Raw genomic sequence first — 9,110 nt, forward strand, 5'->3', positions numbered from 1 at the left:
AGATATTTTTGCCTCCTGCTTAATAGCAGGTCTAAAAAAGGCAGCTCGTAAAGTAGTCAATTTTCAAAAGCTCCAAGACATAATTCAAAAGAGAGACGAAACCCCCTCCGAGTTCTTAGACAGACTCACTCAAGCCCTATTACAGTATACCAGCCTGGACCCAGAAACACCTGAAGGAAGACAGGTCCTTATGACATACTTCCTAGCTCAAAGCTACCCCGACATTAAAGCTAAACTCAAAAAGTTAGAACAGGGCCCCGCTACCCCACAGACTGAGATCCTAACAGTGGCCTTTAAAGTCTTCCATAACCGGGAGGAGGAGAAAGAACGCGTAAACAAAAAGCTGATCAGGCCAATTTCCAGATGTTGGCCCAGCTGATAAAACCACAACCTGGGTGCCCCTCTACAGACAAGCCCCCCCCAGGAGCTTGTTTCAAGTGCAGAAAAGAGGGACATTGGTCAAGGGCATGCCCCTCCCCCAGATCTCCTACCACCCCATGCCCCAGATGCCACAAAAAGGGCCACTGGGGGTCTGATTGCCCAACCACCCGAAGGGGAGGCTGGACGAACAACCCCCATCCTAAGCCCGCCATAGTGGGGCTGGCAGAAGAAGATTGATGGGGCCTGGGGGTTTCTCGCCTGACCATTTCCATCACCAAACAGGAGCCCAGGGTTACTTTAACAGTAGACGGTCGCCCCATCTCCTTCCTCCTAGATACAGGAGCCACCTTCTCAGTCTTGCGAGAATACCGGGGCCCTACCATGCCAGCCATTACTCCTATAGTCAGGGTAGGAGGTAAACAGATTTTCCCATTAAACCCCCCCCTTTTATGCACAATCCTAGACAGTCCCATACCTTTCTCCCACTCCTTCCTAGTCATGCCCCAGTGTCCCATCCCTTTACTAGGACGGGACATCCTTTCCCTCCTCCATGTTTCCATAACTATATCCACTCCCACAGCCCCCAGTACTCCCTTTCTGATGGCCCCTCATAGCCGACAACCCCCCTCTACCCAATGAAAGCTCCAGTTCCGCCCTTATACACCCTGTAAATCCCAAAGTTTGGGACATTACAAGCCCCTCCATGGCCCTATGTCCCCCTGCCTCTATCAAATTACGTGACCCCTCTCAGTATATCTGTCAAGCCCAATACCCCCTAACCACTTCAGCCTAACCACTGGAGCCTATGAGGATAGGCCTCCAACCCATCATTCAAGATCTCTTGAACAAAAACTACCTCAGACCCACTCACTCCCCATTTAATACCCCCATATTAGCTGTTAAAAAAAAAAACGGATCTTTCCACCTTGTCCAAGACCTTCGCCTCATCAACATAGCCGTTGTCCCTATCCATCCCTTAGTTCCAAATGCATACACCCTTTTATCGCAGATCCCTGCTTCTGCATCCCACTTCTAGATCTCAAGGACGCATTTTTTTCTATCCCTCTAGACCCCTCCTTCCAAGATTTTTTTGCCTTCACCTGGACGGACCCATACACCAGACATTCTGTACAACTTAATTGGACAGTTTTGTCACGAGGCTTCCGAGATAGTCCCCATATTTTTGGACAAGTCCTAGCTCAAGACCTCAAACAGTTTCACCATGATCACCCCGAGTCCACTTTATTACAATATGTAGATGATCTTCTACTCTGCAGTCCCTCGTGGGAACAGTCTCAACTTGACACTGCGTCTCTACTTAACCTTCTAGCTTCCAGAGGTTACCGGGTATCTCCCGTCAAAGCTCAAATCTCTTCCCCTTCTGTCACTTACCTTGGATTCCTTCTGTCTCAACAAAGAAAGTCCATTACCTTAGACAGAAAACGACTCCTCTCTGACCTGCCCGTTCCCAAAACCAAGACAGAAATCCTTTCCTTCCTAGGCCTGGTTGGGTATTTTAGAGCGTGGATCCCTAACTTCTCCCTGTTGGCAAGACCCCTATACGACCTCAGCAAGGGCCCCCCTGAAGAACCATTATCATCCTCACCCCGACACTCCTTCATTAAGCTCCGCCAAGCCCTTGTAGAAGCTCCAGCTCTCCATGTCCCTGATTTGTCAAAACCCTTCTCATTATACATTCATGAGAGGTCCAGTCAAGCTCTAGGAGTCCTAGGCCAATATTATGGCCCATCCTTTGCCCCAGTAGCTTATTTCTCCAAGCAATTAGACCCCACAGTTCGGGGATGGGCCCCCTGCCTACGGGCATTAGCCGCTGGACAGCTCTTGCAGAAAGAAGCTCATAAACTAACATTCGGAGCGCCCCTTACCATTCTGTCCCCACATCACCTAAAAGATCTCTTAACCTACAAAAGTTTACAGACTCTCCCTCCCTCCAGACTCCTGACCTTACTGTCCTCTTTCCTCCAAAATCCCGTTCACCCCCTTTGCCATCCATACCCGAATCATGACTTTTTCCTCCTTTACTGCTCTCTCGCTTTTTTTCCTCATTCCTATTGTCTTCCCCGCCACCCCAGCCTCCTTTGTATGGCAGACTTACACACAGCATCAAACAAAAGTTACTGCCCTCATTGCCACATCAGACTGCCCTCTGAAAGGCTGCTCTGAGCCTTTGTACCTCCACTTTCCTCCCTCCACCGAAGTGTTCATTTACAGCTACCTTTATTCTCCCTACCTCTGCTTCCTCTATGACCAAAGACAAGCCTATTGCAGGCGGTGGCAAGACACCTACGGGGAATATCCCTACTGGTCTTGCGCCATTCACTACATGGGTGACTTCCAGTACCCACAGTATTACTCCTTCAACCGTTTCATGAAATATCCCAACGGTTCATTCTCCTTATCAATCCCAGATCCCTGGGACTCTCGATGGGCTGCTGGAGTAACAGCCTCAGTTTACTACAAGGGGTCCTCGACCCCCCACGGTACCCTTCATATCTCTCGAGAGTATGTTCCCTCTCGCTCTCAGATCTCTCAAGTTGCATCAGATATCAGACATTCCGAGAAAGTCATTATCCAAACTCTTGATGGCACCTCTTCATCTTCTTATTCCTCCTACTCTTGGTTACAGCTCATTCAAGACACCACCATCTTTCTCAACCACACCCTCAACACCGCCAATTGTTTCTTGTGCGCATCACTACAGCGCCCACTGCTGGCCGCCATGCCCCTCAATATTTCCAACTACTCTTTATGCAGAAGGACAACCCCTCCGTCCCCTGGCAGACACACCCCTATGAGAACCAGAATACGCAGATAATCTCACCATCCACCACTGTGTAGGCCCAACTCCACCCCCCTCCAGCGCACTTCACTGCCTCTCTATCTACACCCCTACCTCCGGCTCTAAGACTTTTACACAACCGGGACACTTCTTTTGGCGTAATGGCAGTCTTTTCAACTCACTGCCTCTCAACTCCGATACACCCTGCATTCTCATCACCCTAATCCCACAGCTTACACTTTACAGCATGGCAGAATTCCTGGAGCTCCAACCTCCCTTGCACTCGCGCACAAAAAGGGCTGCTTTCCTTCCCATCATGGTCAGTATCTCTTTGATCACCTCAGCCATTGGGGTGGGGTTTTCGGGAGGAGCCTTGGGTCACTCTCTATGGGCAGTTAGAGATCTCGACGCCAAACTTGAGGGAGCCCTGACATCCACTGCAGATTCCCTAGCCTCTCTCCAAAGACAGGTCACTTCGCTAACTAAAGTCACCCTTCAAAACCGGTGGGCCCTAGATCTGCTTACAGCCGAGAAGGGCGGCACCTGCGTCTTCCTCCAGGAAGAGTGCTGCTATTACATCAACGAATCCGGCATTGTAGAAACTGACATCACCAAACTCACCGACCTTGCCTCCAGTCTCCACTCTGCTTCCAATTCCAACCCATTCTCTTCAATACTAACAAACCCCCTCCTCACCTGGCTCTGGCCCATTGCAGGCCCCATAATAGTCATTCTTCTCGTCTGTCTCTTCTTACCCTGTATAATAAAGTTCATCAAATCCCAAGTTGGAAAAATCTCTAATCAAGCTTTCAACCAGCTTTTACTCAGGAACTACCAGCTTCTGGCCACAGAAGATCCCTCACCCTCACGTGACCTCCTCACCACATGCTGAGATGGACCCCTCTCTCTGCTGGAAACTGTTCCTGGAAACAATGGCCGCAGACGCCTGGCTCCTGACACCCATATCCTCTTGGCACCATTGGAATCAACAGGTCCTCAACCTATGGTTACAGGGAACCTTCATTGATTTCCAACCTGAAGAAGTCCACATCTACTCATCCTTACTGTGGGGAGTCATATCAACACTTTCTTCCCAATCCTCAAACCCTCACTCCCTTCTCCGCCCCTGTTCAGCAAGAAGTAGTCAGAGAGAAAGCAACGTCCACAAACCCATAGAGGAGAAAGGGGGGAATGAAGGGTCCCCACCAGTAAGATGGCAAACTTCTGGCTTCTTTTCGGGGTCCTCGGTTCCCGCGGGCGCCACCTGAAGCCCAATCACCTCTCGCCCCCCTCCCAATCCCAGCACCTAGCCAACAGCCACCAGCCCCGTAGAAGTAACACCACAATCACCCTATGACCCTTCCTATATAACCCAGCACCTTTCCCTAATAAAGCGGAACTCTGGTGAATTGCTGCTGTGTGTCGCTCCTTTCCTTTCAAGTGACTGAGCCGATTTCCTACTTTCCTATCCTAATCTGCGGACTCTGAGGGCAGACCAGGCTAGTGGACCTTGGATCTCCGCTCCAGCCGATTGATCCGATGGCGCTGAGTGAACCTCCGGCTAGGTTGCTGCCTATGCGAGAGTCGCAGATGACCCCCGACCTCTTGTCTCAGTGATCAGATTTGTTATAGTGGGTGACTGGCGAGATAATTTCCAGGCAGTGGCAGAAACTGGTGTTTGAGAGTATAGACCGCCACCCCCCCCCCCCCCCCGCCGTAAATGTCCGCGGCAGCCCCTGAATTTTATTTCTGGCCTTAGCGAAAAGTTCCCTTGCTCCCCGTTCAAAGCAGTCCTCTCAGGCCTGCGCCACTTTCTCCTGTGTAATGTAAATGATGTCTGTAAAGTAATCAAGCTGAATCCTGAGACCAACGTGTAAATGGCTCTATTCTGTTGATCTCGTTTCCTTAGAGGCAGTCGTCCTGGGGCTAGGCATTTCCTTTTCTGCAGCCCCAGGAAAACAAAACAGGCTTGTGACTTAGATCAGGGCTCCAGCAGCAAGAAGTCACACAGTCCCTGCACTTATCAGACAGGCAGGGAGCGCTCAACGAAAGCTCGTGCAGAGAAAACTAGGGAAACTCCCATAAGGTGTAATTAGGAGCACACTGGTAACGTCCCACTAAATCCAGAGCTCCGAGGCGACTCTTGCTTAGTGGGAAGGCAAGAGGGGAATCAAGGCAAGGTGCAGGCCACGCTGGTAAGGAGTGGTTAAATCCAGTAGGCCTGGCAGAGGGGGTGATTGACCACTATTACCTAAGCTCCAAGGCGAGGGGACACCCTCACAGAGAGAGGCAGACCAGGTGTCGCACACCTGTCTCTCTCTTTCAGATGGGAGCATCCTCTTCAAGGTTAAAGCCAGACACGCCTCTGTCATGCATTCTGAGGAACTGGGAGCCATTTTGATCCTCAGACCCTGAAAAAGAAGAAATGTCTTATCTTCTGCACACAAGCCTGGCCTCAATACAAACTCTCTAATGGAGAGGCTTGGCCCTTGAGAGAAATACACAATAAGGTTATGCAGCTATATTTATTTTAATGCAAGAAAGGAAAATCGTCAAAAGTCCTGTGGATTACAATATGGAGCTAGTTTTCTAAATTATTTTGGTAGAAATCTATTCTACTTATTGGGTTCATTATCTTCAAAAATTGAGAGGTTTTTAAACTAGACTCTCTGAAACAGAAGAAATGTATCTTCTGCAATACAGCCTGGCTTTAAATGACTGGAGCTAGAATTGTGCTTGCATTTCATTTCCAGCCACCTGGAGACACACAGTCCCTATGAGTTCAGAGCCTTCATTGGCCCTGTTAGTCTGGGGCCATCTAAACCTTAACCCAGTTATATAAACTGCTTGCCTATAGAGTGTATTCTTGAAAACTGAGATACTTTTAGTCAAATAAGCTAAAAGGAAAGGCAATTGAATATCAGTAACTCAAGTCTCTGTGTCAGTTTATCTGTCTGTGTATATGTTCTTTTTATGAAGAGTGCTGCTAACTGTAGTCATTATGTCTCAGTCTGTATGTTTGTGTGTCTAAGTATGTAGATCAAAGATTTTTCTACCTCCGGATGGTATTAATGAAATTGATTTAAAGACAAGCGCTTGTGAAAATTGGGCATTCTAAAACTTCCAGAGAATTCTAATGGAAAATATTAAGCATTAATGCTAATTTAAGTTGAACTGAAATGGACATGTTCTTATGGTTATCAGCTGCCTAAGTTTACCTAGTCACTTAAGTTGTTACCTGCTAAATCTTTCAAGAATAAAATGCTTAGAGGCTTGACTTTGTCTAATATTCAGTAAAAGTTTTGTAAGTAGTCTAGCATAGTTGTTAAGAATGAGTAAACTAAATGTAGCAAGTGAACTTCTTAATAATAGTTGTATGTTACAGTGTGTATACCTACCTACAGCCTGAGAATCTTTGTGGTAACCTAAAACCTCAAAGTTTTGCTAATTGAGAAACTGTACTGTAAAGCTCATAGTTACAGAAATTATAAAATGTTTATAAATTTGTCAATCTAAAGAATGCTAGTGTAACAGTTTACAATAGCCTGCTTCTCAGTGTTTACTAAACATTAAGGTACCTAATAGTTTTACGTTCTAATATAATAGTTAACTCTGATATTTTCCGGAGGGCCCCTGGAACATATCAGAAGAATTTTTTCTCATTAGAGGAAGTATTTGGCTAATTTGGCTTATTTATCTGATATATATTTACCTGGAAAGCACTGTCAAAGAGAATGATCCTAAACTTTGTTACTGAATGTTTTGTGTTACAGAAATATCTGAATTTCCTTATGTCAACTGTCTTACAGTAAGCTTTCATCAGATCTTTAAACATTGTCATTTGTACGTCTTTTGTCATTTATAGTCACTGTTTTATTACTCCTAAACTAGTAAAGAACTAGATTTCAGCAGAACAGGTATTGGTTATCTAAGATTAAGTAAACTAAGGAAGATGATTTTGTGGCTTTTTGTTTCAAATGTTGCTGATAAAGTGTTTAAAGCTTTTTCTCTTAAGCTGACTGACAACAGTTTCATAAATAACAATACCTTTATAAGCAGAATTGAAACATTTATCTTTCTCTCTACCTGACCCCTCAAGAATTTAAAAGCTTTCAGTCTTTTTATGTTTCATGGCAGTATGTTTATTTGCATAAATTCAATAAGAACTTGCTTTCCTTGTAAGAGGACCAATTAAAAACACAGATTATACTACCAAGGCTTTGACTGGAATGTCATACCTGAGAGACACGTGCATAAAACTCAGATATGAACAGCTTTAAGGAACTAAGGTTGACTTTATATAGCCAACAAAGCCCCTTGGAAGAACTGGCCTGGTACCTTGCTTACAGAGTTCCCAGCAGCCTTACCAGGTGAGTAAGGAAGGTCACTTCCTGGCAAGTGCAGGAACCTCAAGATGTCTTGGGGACCTTGAGAAGAAAAGAATTCACCCAGATCTACAGGTACTGCAGGCAAAACCTGATGGCAAGTCTTGGCTTTCTGGCCTCAATAGGCCTTTAAAAGTTCAATCTGAAATTCCTTACAAAAAGTTCCAGCAAAGTACATTTAAAAGAGCCTATGTAATCAATTGCTCTTCTTGCTGCACTTAAGCGAATAATAAAGCCAAGTGTTAATTATTTTCTTAATCTGGTTACTTCTAATAAAAATGAGGGTGATTTTAGAGAAAAGTATTGTTTCAGTAATGCAGCCTTGTCCATACTAAATCCTAGTACTAGTCACTGAGACATAAACTAGATTTGAAATTTTAGCTTCTTCAAAATACCTGGCTATGATTTCCCAGAGGTTTTAGTTTTCTCCTATCATTTCAATTAAAGTTTTACTATCTCTAGTTCTCATATTCAACCATGCATTCTTAATCTCATCAAGTTTGTCCTTCCAAAATGGAAAATCCAACTCCAGATATTGCTACTTAACTTAGTAACATGATTTGTTCTTTCTTGTCTAGAAGCCACAAAACTGCAAATAGTAATAGAAAAGGAACCTGGAATAGAAGTGCCCATCTTCCGAGGCCCTCTCAACCAACCACTGATGGAGACCTAGCTGCACCATTTACTGCGCCCCCTCTCAGCATGAAGCAGCCAGAGCAGTCATCGCCCCCTTTCCTTAGCAGCAGCTAAGATCTCTATCTGTAGAGGGGGGAATGAGACAGGGACCATGGTTGTAGTCAGAGTAGGGTGAGGGCCTGGGGGGAGGGGGGGCAGGGCCGGATATTTGCAGTCAGAGCAATGTAACTACATGCAAGGAAATCCCCTCTACTAAAACTCTATGTTAAACATTGAGCTCTAGAATCATTCTTCAGTGAGATCAGTTAATGTTCCCCAGATAAAGAAGGGTAGCACATGTTTTATTATGCTAATCATTTGTAACCATGTGTAAGATTCACTTTAACACACTAAGAGGCCCAGGCCTATGTGCTGTCTTTCCTCCTTCAGATCTGAGGAGGTGATTCTGCAAACTGAGCAACTAACTTAGCATGCAGACCCAGCTGTAGACAGCATGGTAAAGAGCAGGAAGAATTCCATCTTGAAGATAAGATTGCATTTTAACACCCAGGAAGTTCAAGAGGCAAGATTCTTTAGCAAGTAGACAATACCTCAGCCCACCTTGGGAGCTGGGCAGGCAGCCTTTTGATATGCTCCCAGACCAAGGTGCCGGGTGTCCCAGAGAGAAATCAAGGCAGGAAATTCCTTACAGTTAAGTTAATTTTTAATATTCAGGGACCACTTAACAAGTCCCCACCCCTAAGTTTTTTCACGTTCTCGAAAAATCCTCAACTGCCTATAAAACCCCCTAGACAACGCACCACTATGGACTCTCTTGTCCCCTCCTGGCGTGAGCCGGGAGCTCTGTCCTTTCACTTTATCTCTAAATAAAAGCCTGTACCTCGTTCTCCTACTTTGACTGTTTGTGA

The sequence above is a fragment of the Manis javanica genome, chromosome 1, assembly GCF_040802235.1.
Source record: "Manis javanica isolate MJ-LG chromosome 1, MJ_LKY, whole genome shotgun sequence".
In the NCBI taxonomy this organism is placed as follows: Eukaryota; Metazoa; Chordata; class Mammalia; order Pholidota; family Manidae; genus Manis; species Manis javanica.